The sequence below is a fragment of the Columba livia genome, chromosome 2, assembly GCF_036013475.1.
Source record: "Columba livia isolate bColLiv1 breed racing homer chromosome 2, bColLiv1.pat.W.v2, whole genome shotgun sequence".
In the NCBI taxonomy this organism is placed as follows: Eukaryota; Metazoa; Chordata; class Aves; order Columbiformes; family Columbidae; genus Columba; species Columba livia.
In genome coordinates, this window is record NC_088603.1 from 75,269,091 (window position 1) to 75,278,495 (window position 9,405).

The following is a 9,405-nucleotide window of genomic DNA, read 5'->3' on the forward strand; positions in this document are numbered from 1 at the left end:
TTCCAAAATCATTCGGTTACACACAGCTTTACCTTTGTCTTACGTTGGAATGTGTAAATGTGAATCAGTGGACTGCAACTATTTTGTGGACCTTTGTGGGGGCCAAGGGGGCATAGAAATTCCAGTTTAGGTGCAGGCAACTGTGGTTAGTAAATTTAATCCTCATTGCAGCAGGATTGCTTTTTCTTAGTTGTCTCTCGTTAACGCTTAGAAGTGAGCCACATAACTGGCAGGGCTTTCTTTCAGAGGTTCGAAGCTACTCTCTGAAATACTCGTCTCGTGACCTCTTTAGAATGAGAGTCCTTACTGCAATCTTAAAATTCTCAGGAACCTGTTTTTTTGTGGTATGGGTTTCCATAAGCTTAACTGTAATCCTTTAATGTAGAAGAAAAGTATACTGTATGTTTTAAATTTACATCTTCCTGCTTGTTCAGTTGTGGGATGACACCTGTAACAGAAGCATTAATGTTTGATGTTTAAAGTTGTTTTTAGAAATATATTCCAAATAAACATTGCTGCTTAAGAGTGCAGCTACAAGAGCAACTTTTTGGTTTGCTGTCTTTGTAAAATGGGAATCAATTAATATATATCACAGAGCTTCCTAGCTAAGTTATCCCAGAACAGATGATAGCCAAATGGGGGGTGAGAGAGCTGTGAAATCACTTCTAGTTTTCAGTGTTAATTGAGAATATTCCAAAATAAGGGTCATATTTGCTTTACATAATTGATAAACTTTGTAAATACCAGATAAATTAGTTATGCATTTTTCATAAGGTCTGGTGGATGACTCATCTTTGGCTAATTAGCTTACCATTTTTTTTGCTGACTTCTGGTGTTATTGCTTATACTCACTCTGACTGCAATATAAAAAAATGTCATTTTCTTTCCTTCCTGTGGGTAGTTTTTTCAATTAAATTAGTTGTATATATGCTTGTTATGTTTTTCACAGATGGTTTCTTCACACTGACATTAAACTTTGGATTTCCTGTCACTTGCGGTATAGTTCTCAATGCATATACCCACAGACCTAGAAAAGCTCAGTAAATTAACTTTTTCCCACATTGCCTGACTGACCTCAAATTCCAGAGTAGTTTTTTCCCGGATTTGTCTGTCAGCTTTGCGTTGCGATTCTCTAGCATAACAAAAACAGATTGTACAAACCTCCTTTGAGTTTTTTGTTTGATTTGGTTTGTTTTTCATTTTATCTGCTGGTCTTCGAACATGCTTTTGTTTTAATTGGTGGAGCAGGACACAGGTAGCTGAGGCAGATACTCCTGAATCAGCTTTTGTTCACACTCCTGTCAGAGGTGTCTGATCATAGTTTGTCCTTTTTGTCAACTGAAGCAAAAAAGCTGCTGAATGTTCTCGGGTCAGACATTATGATCTACTTTCTGTGTTTATTTAGTTGTCTTCCTAATAATATGGCCTGATATCTTTTCATGTTATTCCTGAGGATTATCTTGACAGGAAGCTTTTTAATAGCTCTGAATTTGTTGAAATATGCAGGAACATCTTCATTTTGCTGTTTACTCTTTTCTTCCTCCAGAATGACAAGCTTGTTTCGTGACTGGCTTCCATACATGTTTTTGGTCTTAACCAGCTTCATCCTAGTAATCATGGCTGATTTAAAGCATTCTCATAACTTACGTCAATTATTGCAAGAACTTGGTAAATTCTTTCTTGCTGTGCTGCTTTTCCAACAGATAGTTAATTCATAGCAAAACATTGTTCCTTTTATTATTGAGCAGGTGGGTTTTGTTGTAGCTCTTATGGCATAGCTCCAGTGCTTTCCCCTTTGATTTTTTTTCTTTAGCTTTTTATTACAAATACTTCAACCTAGTGATTTTTATTCCACAAATCCTCTGTCACCATAATAAGCTGTGTAAAATCCTTAATTGTTTGTTTATCCTCTGTACTGACAGCCCAGGTATTAGATAAGCTTGTCTTCTTCTTTTGGTGCCTGTGACCTAATTACAATTCTTCCTCCCCACCTCTGCATACACCCACATGCCCTTCTGATGGTACCTTTTTGTCTAGGTCACTGGTTTGTGCCATTTTCTGTTTACTCACCTTTGCACCCTTTATCCTGCCTAAGAGGCTCCAACTCGATGAATGAATGCTCAAGGATTCTTCTGCCCTTCGTCACATCAGCTCAGTGTTTGGGGACACCAGAGTCCACCTGTCCGTACCATCTGTGTGCAGTACGGGCTGTGTGTACAACCTGCTGGTCTTCTGCTGAAATACTTGACACTTTAGGGCTCATTTATTGAGACTTCTCAACCATTAGTCATGAAAACAAAATACAATGTTCTGTCTGCACCATAGCGGGAGCAAAGTTCTCTCCTAAACAGGCTTCGGTCATGTTTTAAGACATCTCCAGGAAATAAGTCACTGACACCTGAGCACGGGCCTGGCATTAATAATGGAGCCGGGGTTTTCGTTGCTGCTTGGTGACCTATTACCAGGCTCCGTGCCATGAATTGGCAAGACTTGCTTGCCCTCCCTCCTCTTCTGCTGCCTCAGCTAATTTAAATCTCAACTATTCAAGGCAGGGACTTTGCTTTCAAACATGCTCTGTGTCACATGTGTTCTGTAAACTATAAACAATAATTTCCTCTGACTCACTGTCAGCCAATGACCATCCACAGGTGATTTGTTACAAAAATCTCGTCTGGAGTAGTTGCATTCTGCTGCTGCTCTGTCAGTGTTTCAGCAGCAACGAATCAACTAGGTGAGGGACTGAGAAAGTTACTATAAATATCACCATCTGATAGAGGAAATATAGTGGCAAATGAAGACTGTTACTTATAGCTGTCACTTGGGCTCTGGAAGGGTCAAGTGAATTGTTTGCTCAATAGAAAGCTAGGGAAAAATGAAAATTCAAACTATATGAATTAAAATGATCATTTCTCCCACCTCCCTCCCTTGAAGGCTGGGAGATGTCAGGCTGGGAGGGTCAGAACTGTCAAGGCTTTTTTGCCTTTTTTTTGGGGGGGGGTGGGGGGAGGATTTTAGAAAATCTGTTTTCAAATATGCTATTTAAAATGCCAGTTGAAAAGCTCATGCTCTTGCCTGGCTAAGCCTGAGCTCACTCGGAGTTTTAACAATGTTTTAATTAATTAATCACAGCCATGATTTGCTCTCTACACAACTGAACAGCAAAGCAATTACTGGGTTTTTCTTAATCTTCACATCTGCTCTTATTTTGGTGTGGACTTGTGTGTTCACGTCCAGCCTTGCTCTGTCTATATAACTTAAAAATGTTCTTCTGGTTCGTTTTTACCCACCCAAAAATCTCATGCCCGTGATGCCTATGTCCACAGTGTGGAAACAAGCACATGGTTTGCCTGCCTGACAGCAAACCTTGTGTAGCTGCAGCACAGTAATAGTTTCCACCCAGCCTGCTAACAGATCCTAAAATCTCCTCTCTGCCCTCCATCTTCATTGTCCCTTCACCAGCTTCAGGACAGAGAAGACATGCCTGTATAAACAGAGAGTCATTGCCTATATGTACATGGAGGGCTGTGATGCACATGCATAGTCATATACGCAAACACTGCTAACAAAAAAAGGTGCGTGTACCTGTGTGACGACCCATCAAATGCACAACAGGTAGTTGGTTCATCCAGCACCTGTAGCACTGTGAGGTGCCTGCTCGCTCCGGGTTTAGATGGGCTTAGTCCAGACGGGAATTAACTTGTTGGAGCATTTGTGGCTGGTTTTGTTTTGGTTTCTGGGTGGGCGTAGGGGTGGTGTTCTTCCTGGGCAGTCTGAGGGTAAATGCCCAGGATAAATGCATCTACAGAGGCACACGCGGGGTGAGAGACACTGGTCTGTGCCTCCGATCTCCTCTCGCTGGCACAGGGTAGAAATCAACTGGTGAACAGGAGCAGTAATACCGATGTTCTGGGCTCCTATGGGGTTTTGTCCTAGCTGTCAGCTGTATAAAATGGTTTCCACAAGCTTTGCAGCCACCAGGCGTATTCTCTCAGGCCTTCTTTTGTGTAAAGCGTTCTTGCTTCACCATAGCAGATACCAGAAATGCTTCTTAGAAGAAGAAAAAGGTTTTGATCAGACTTTTCTTTTGATGTGGAATGTTAATTGGCAATCTATGCCTGTCTCTTTCCTGTTGCTTCTGAGTAGTGTTATCTTCTTTTTTTTTTCCTGTTCTCTCTAATTTCAGTTTCTTTCTTGTTTTGTCTGACTTACCCTCTGTCCTTCACACCATTTTTTTTTTTCTCAAGTGGAAGACAAGGCACGGATTCCTTTTAAAATCGTATTTCAAAGCTCTTTATGTTCCTATTTCTCCCATGTTTATACCAAAGCAAACTTATATGCAGCAAAGCAAGAGCTGACAGAGTCTCTCTGATTTCCCTTTTTCCTTTCAAAGCAACCGGGTGCACCTGGATGTGCTGTCCTTTCCCTGGCTGACAGCAGGATGGCAATGGGCTGCACTGTCAGAGGATGGAGACAAAGTCAGAAGAGTGCAAGCAACTCTGATTTATTTGATAGCGATGCAAGGGGGAGAAATGGCTGAAAGTGGAAGTTTTCTTGTTTTCAGCAAGCTATTTTGTGCTCATTTCTTGGGTTAGAGGAGAACTGAGCTACGTACAAGAGGTCTTCTAAATTTCCATTGTGTAACAGTAGCTTCTCTGCAATGCGTGCCAAAGGTAATTTATCTGGGGCTGATAAAGAAGGGCAGATGTTGAGTAATTGCATCCAAGAAATAAACACCAGCCTCTTGCTAGTGCTGTGTATATCCCATGTGTTACCTGGAACTGGAAACAGGCTTAATTTGTGTTAAAAGATTGAGCAAACTAAGTTCTCTGAATTGCTTTGAAAGAGAACCTGGCACGAACCTGGAAGAAGTAATTTCAGTTCTTTCAGTATTTTTAAAAGTGTGGCAACAAAGCAAAGAGCAATGGGAGAACACAAGGCTCTCCCATACAGCAACGTGGGGAAGAGCAAGCAGCTCCACAAGCATGAAACCTTGACAATGAGAGGCATGAAGATCTCGAGAGCAAAGCGGTAGCTTTGCAAGCACAGAAACTACCTAAGACGATCACCTACCAAAGGTAGGTTTGTAAGAAACCAGAGGCCTTCCAAGACTGCAAATCATTAACTCAACCTTTTCTAGTTAAGATTGAGTCAGATGAATGTGTGTGCATTACAGCCATGGCTCGAATGAATGACTGGGAGTGGTACAACTGGTAGCTTAATTCCAAAAGAGAGCAAACTCACCAAAGTTTAGGACCTGCCACGAGTACCTTGAGGTCTGTGTTTCTAAAGGCACGACATAACACACAAAATTATGTCTGTTTTGGGAAAACGATAGTGGCTTGGGTGGGAGCAACTTCACCGCCTAATTGCTGAGCAGAAATCAGGTAAAGTGAAAAAAAATAGGCCAGAAGTTACTGGAAGTGTAATTACAAAAATGTTCCCTATCTGGCTAAAAAGTGAAAGCATGCATGAAAATACATATCCAGGAAGGTAATAATGACAGTAATAGATGAAAGACTGCACCTGAGAGAAAGCAAAATGTGATACAAAGGCTGCTCAAGCAATGTGATAGCTTCAGTGGCAATTCCTAAATTACTTAACTGAAAAGAGCTGGGAAAGCTTCCTCCCTTGCTGATGACCTAGAATTACTATCTGAAAACCTAAAACACATAGTGACCAAGGAGGTAATTTCTCTACAGATTAAATTATGTATGAAAGCTCTTTGTTGCTGTATCAAACATCAGAGCTGGTAACTGCAAGCCACAGCAGCTGTGGATTTCCTAGATAGGTAGGGAGCAAGGGCAGGTGAAACCATGGCAGTCTTACCTTACTATTCTCAGGAAGAAAAAAAAAATAAAATTACAATACTCACATGCACTTCAGGTTTGTTAAACAAGGGGTTATTTGCATTTCTGCATCTGCAGGACTCTTCCCTTTCTCTCATTATCCAGTTTTAAAGCGGGAAGTAGGTGCCACCCCACAGTAAGCACAGCACTGCAGTCTCCTTGCATCCCCTGAAGCAGAGATCCTCTGTCAAAGCACAACTTCTTCCCTCCCTTCAGGCAGCAGATCCTTGCTTTATGCACTCAGGAGTTCAGCCCTTCCCTAGGACACTGGAGAAAGGAGTTATGTGATCCACATTCACTGGCAAAGGAGGAAAGGCTCTACCGCAGTGCTGAGAAGTGGAAGGTTGCAGAGGGAAGGCATGGAAAGCCTAAGCAACTCCAGAGAAGACTGACGTGTGTCACACCTTGAAATACTCTTATAGTAAGCAAGGCTCTACACACCAATTTTAGGATGAAGACCTGCAAAATGTAAGGACTAAACTTTCTCCAATAAAGACAAGGGCATCTCTGCTATTACACAAACAACCACTTTTTGTTATTAATCAAAACATCCTCTTACCTGGCATTCAAGGTAGAGTAAGTAGTGGAGAACACCATACTTCCCACACCTGAGAGGAATGATGTTTTGGTAGAACTGCATTTTCAACCTCACAAGTGCGTTGCTTCTACTTGTATAATGCATTTTCCTGTACATGTTCAATTATGGTGGCCTGGCAGTGGGTTCCCAGGGGCTGGGTATGGTTGGACAGGTGGCGAGGCAATGTGGGTGTTGTGCAGCCTGTCATGACTTCTGGGCCAGGCAAACACACACTTTGTGTCCCTATTGCTTCATCGGGTCAGACAACTGTCGTTATCGATAATGTCACATGTACTGACTTGTAACATGAGCTTCCATTGTAATCACCTGCTCAATTACAATTTTTGAGGCGATAAGAACAATTCAGAATGGGTGCTCTTATGTCAAGAGACAAAGCGGATGTCCCTGTCAGAAAGGCTTGCGTTCACTTCTTACAGACACTTTAAAAAGTTTTAGCACTGAGCCTTCCGATGCAAAAGATGTCCCCAGCCTGTTCCCCCCTGTGCCCATTCCTGCCTGCTGCTTCCAGCAGCCTTTTCCTCACTGTGATTTTGGTACAACCCCATGAGGGAAGCTGCTCAGCCTTCTCCTCCAGGTCACAGCAGCCCTAGGAATATTTAGCAAATTAAAGGAGTCCATTATGTTCAAGTGTGAACAGCAAATTGTTCCAGTGTGAAATGTGGTGTAAGTAGGTGTACCAAATGAAAAAAACAAAACAAACCCACAGATACTAAATGAAATTCAAGATCATCTTGGTCCCAAGTTTAATTTATGCCTTTTGAAATTAGACACCGGAGATTTCCTTTTAGAACTCGGTTGTCATTAATTTTATTACTTTTATTTCAACAGATCTATTGCTTAATATGCAAAATATCAGTAAAGTGATTTCCTCAGCATAAAATAAAAAAAAATAAAAAATGCACTCATTATTAACAGATAATGTTTCACAATTTATAAGACAACCGCCAGGGACAGATGGTATGTTAGATAGATCCTTTTCTGATCAAGTACAGCAGCTCTGATGTTCCCGTTAGCTATTCTTCCCCAAAAGATAAGAGATTAAGAAAGCTGGATGACAGGAACCATCCATCTAGGTTGCCGTTATTCTGAAACCTGGAGCTTCACAGAATCCCAGCATTACTAACATGGCTCTAACCTCTTGTAACCATTCATGCTCACTTCTTAAGAGGGCTGTTGGATGCCAGACCTATGCTTGCTAGAGAAAAAAAAAGGAGAAGGTTGGAAAAGAAAGCAAGTTAATTTGGAAGGACAGAAGGAAAAAGTTGGGGTTTATGGCCATGAAAGTTACACTTTCAATGCTTTTTATTTCTAAATGTGACAGGCTGGATGGAAATCACATCAAGAAGTGGCCAGCGTCATCAGAGTAGCCTATTGATCATGGCCTCCCGTCGTCCTTCCCAATATGCAGACAGCACAACCAGAATCCAGCAGGTCAACAGTCGGGCACAATACAAGTGACTCCAGAGGCTGGAGGCTGCAATCTTGCTACCTGCACTTATAAAACTTCATTCCTTTTCCTGAAGGCATTTAAAACCAAGATGTACTTCTTCTACATGTACCTAGTATGTTTGGAGAGCACTTATATTTTTAGAAGAAGATCAGAAGGACACTTGTAACATCAGCCATTTGTGCTGCAGTATTACCAATTCAAAAATTTGTTTCCTGCTTAAATGACTGTTGATTCTTTAGCTGCCACACTTTGGTTCATGCTGAATATTGCAACCCACAATATTGTTATTGCAAAAGTCTGTTAAAAGATTTAAATTAACAAAACTGAGGAAGCAGAAAACCACAGCCGCAACAGCTCTTGCAGCCTGGCTGCTTTCATCTACTTGTGTCATATTCCTTCTCCCTCTCTAAACACATCTCTGTTGTATTGAAGCTTCTTTGAAAGATTAATTAGCAAAGGACTGAGCGCGTTTTATCTATTCTTTTTCCCTCCTCATCCTCAGGGTATATAAAGACATTGGTTAACTTGCTCTTTAAAATTATACGTTTTGTGATGTTATTTTTGAAGGTCAGATTAAGTAAGTATTGCTTTGTGTATAAACAGCAGTTCGGACTGGAGAGCAATGATGTTTATGTTAGCATTCAATTTCCAGTTCCACAGTCATTGAGAAAACAGTTTTAGAGTAAACAATTCCCTTGTGCCAGGAATGCATTTCCTCCATGAATGAGGTCATATGAGATGAATACAAACCAGGTAACTCGGGGAGAGTAAACTTCAGTTTCCACTGGCATACTTTAAAAGAATCAAAAGAATCTTGCTTGGGAATTAATTGGTGAATTATACACTGTTCATAAGGTCTTCATCTTCTAATATATTTTTCACACAGAAATACATGGTATTTTACAATCCAGAGCACAAAACAAGAGCAGACATTATCCAACCTGCTTTGTCAACCCCAAGGTAGTATGGTGGTCTCTTAGCCAGAAAAAAAAAAGCAGTATGGATTTCTTGGTAAGATCTACTATAAGGGAACTCCATGTTAGTCTACAAGGGCCTTCAAAATGTGATCATAACTGTGACTGATCAGGAGCATATCATGCGTTCAAGGCTTTTAAAGGCCCCCTACCGACATGTTTAACCTTGATTTTACTAGGAATTTACTGCAGATGATTTCTTGCACCCATGCCCTCACCTCACCTTGATGTTGAGAAAAGATGTTGTGAAAGATGATTTATCTCCGCCTGCTTCCCTTTATCTCCATACTGCTGACATTTGAGCTTTGGAAGTCTCACAGTCTTCTGTGGTGGAAGTTATTATCTGATTAATCTCTTTTGTGTTCATTTAATAGTGTTGGAAAGATAACACATATAGACTGTCCTATATGTAAAAGAGGAAATGAACGTATTTGATTGCTGCTTTTTCTAGTCCACATCTTATTTTGACTTCTGCTAACGATATAACTAATATACTATTTTCTTGGATGGATCACTTATCAACTTCATTGTTGTCAC

The 9,405-nt window shown here is 40.8% G+C and overlaps 1 long non-coding RNA gene across 1 annotated transcript; it reads right to left on the minus strand.

Moving 5' to 3' along the window:
* Positions 1-7,349: 7,349 nt before the first annotated feature.
* On the minus strand, positions 7,350-9,273 carry LOC110364147 (uncharacterized). The gene is made up of 2 exons (XR_002422718.2): positions 9,092-9,273; positions 7,350-7,639 (listed from the first exon to the last, which is right to left on the minus strand). It is a non-coding gene; the product is annotated as an uncharacterized LOC110364147 (long non-coding RNA).
* Between the last annotated feature and the right edge of the window lie 132 nt (positions 9,274-9,405).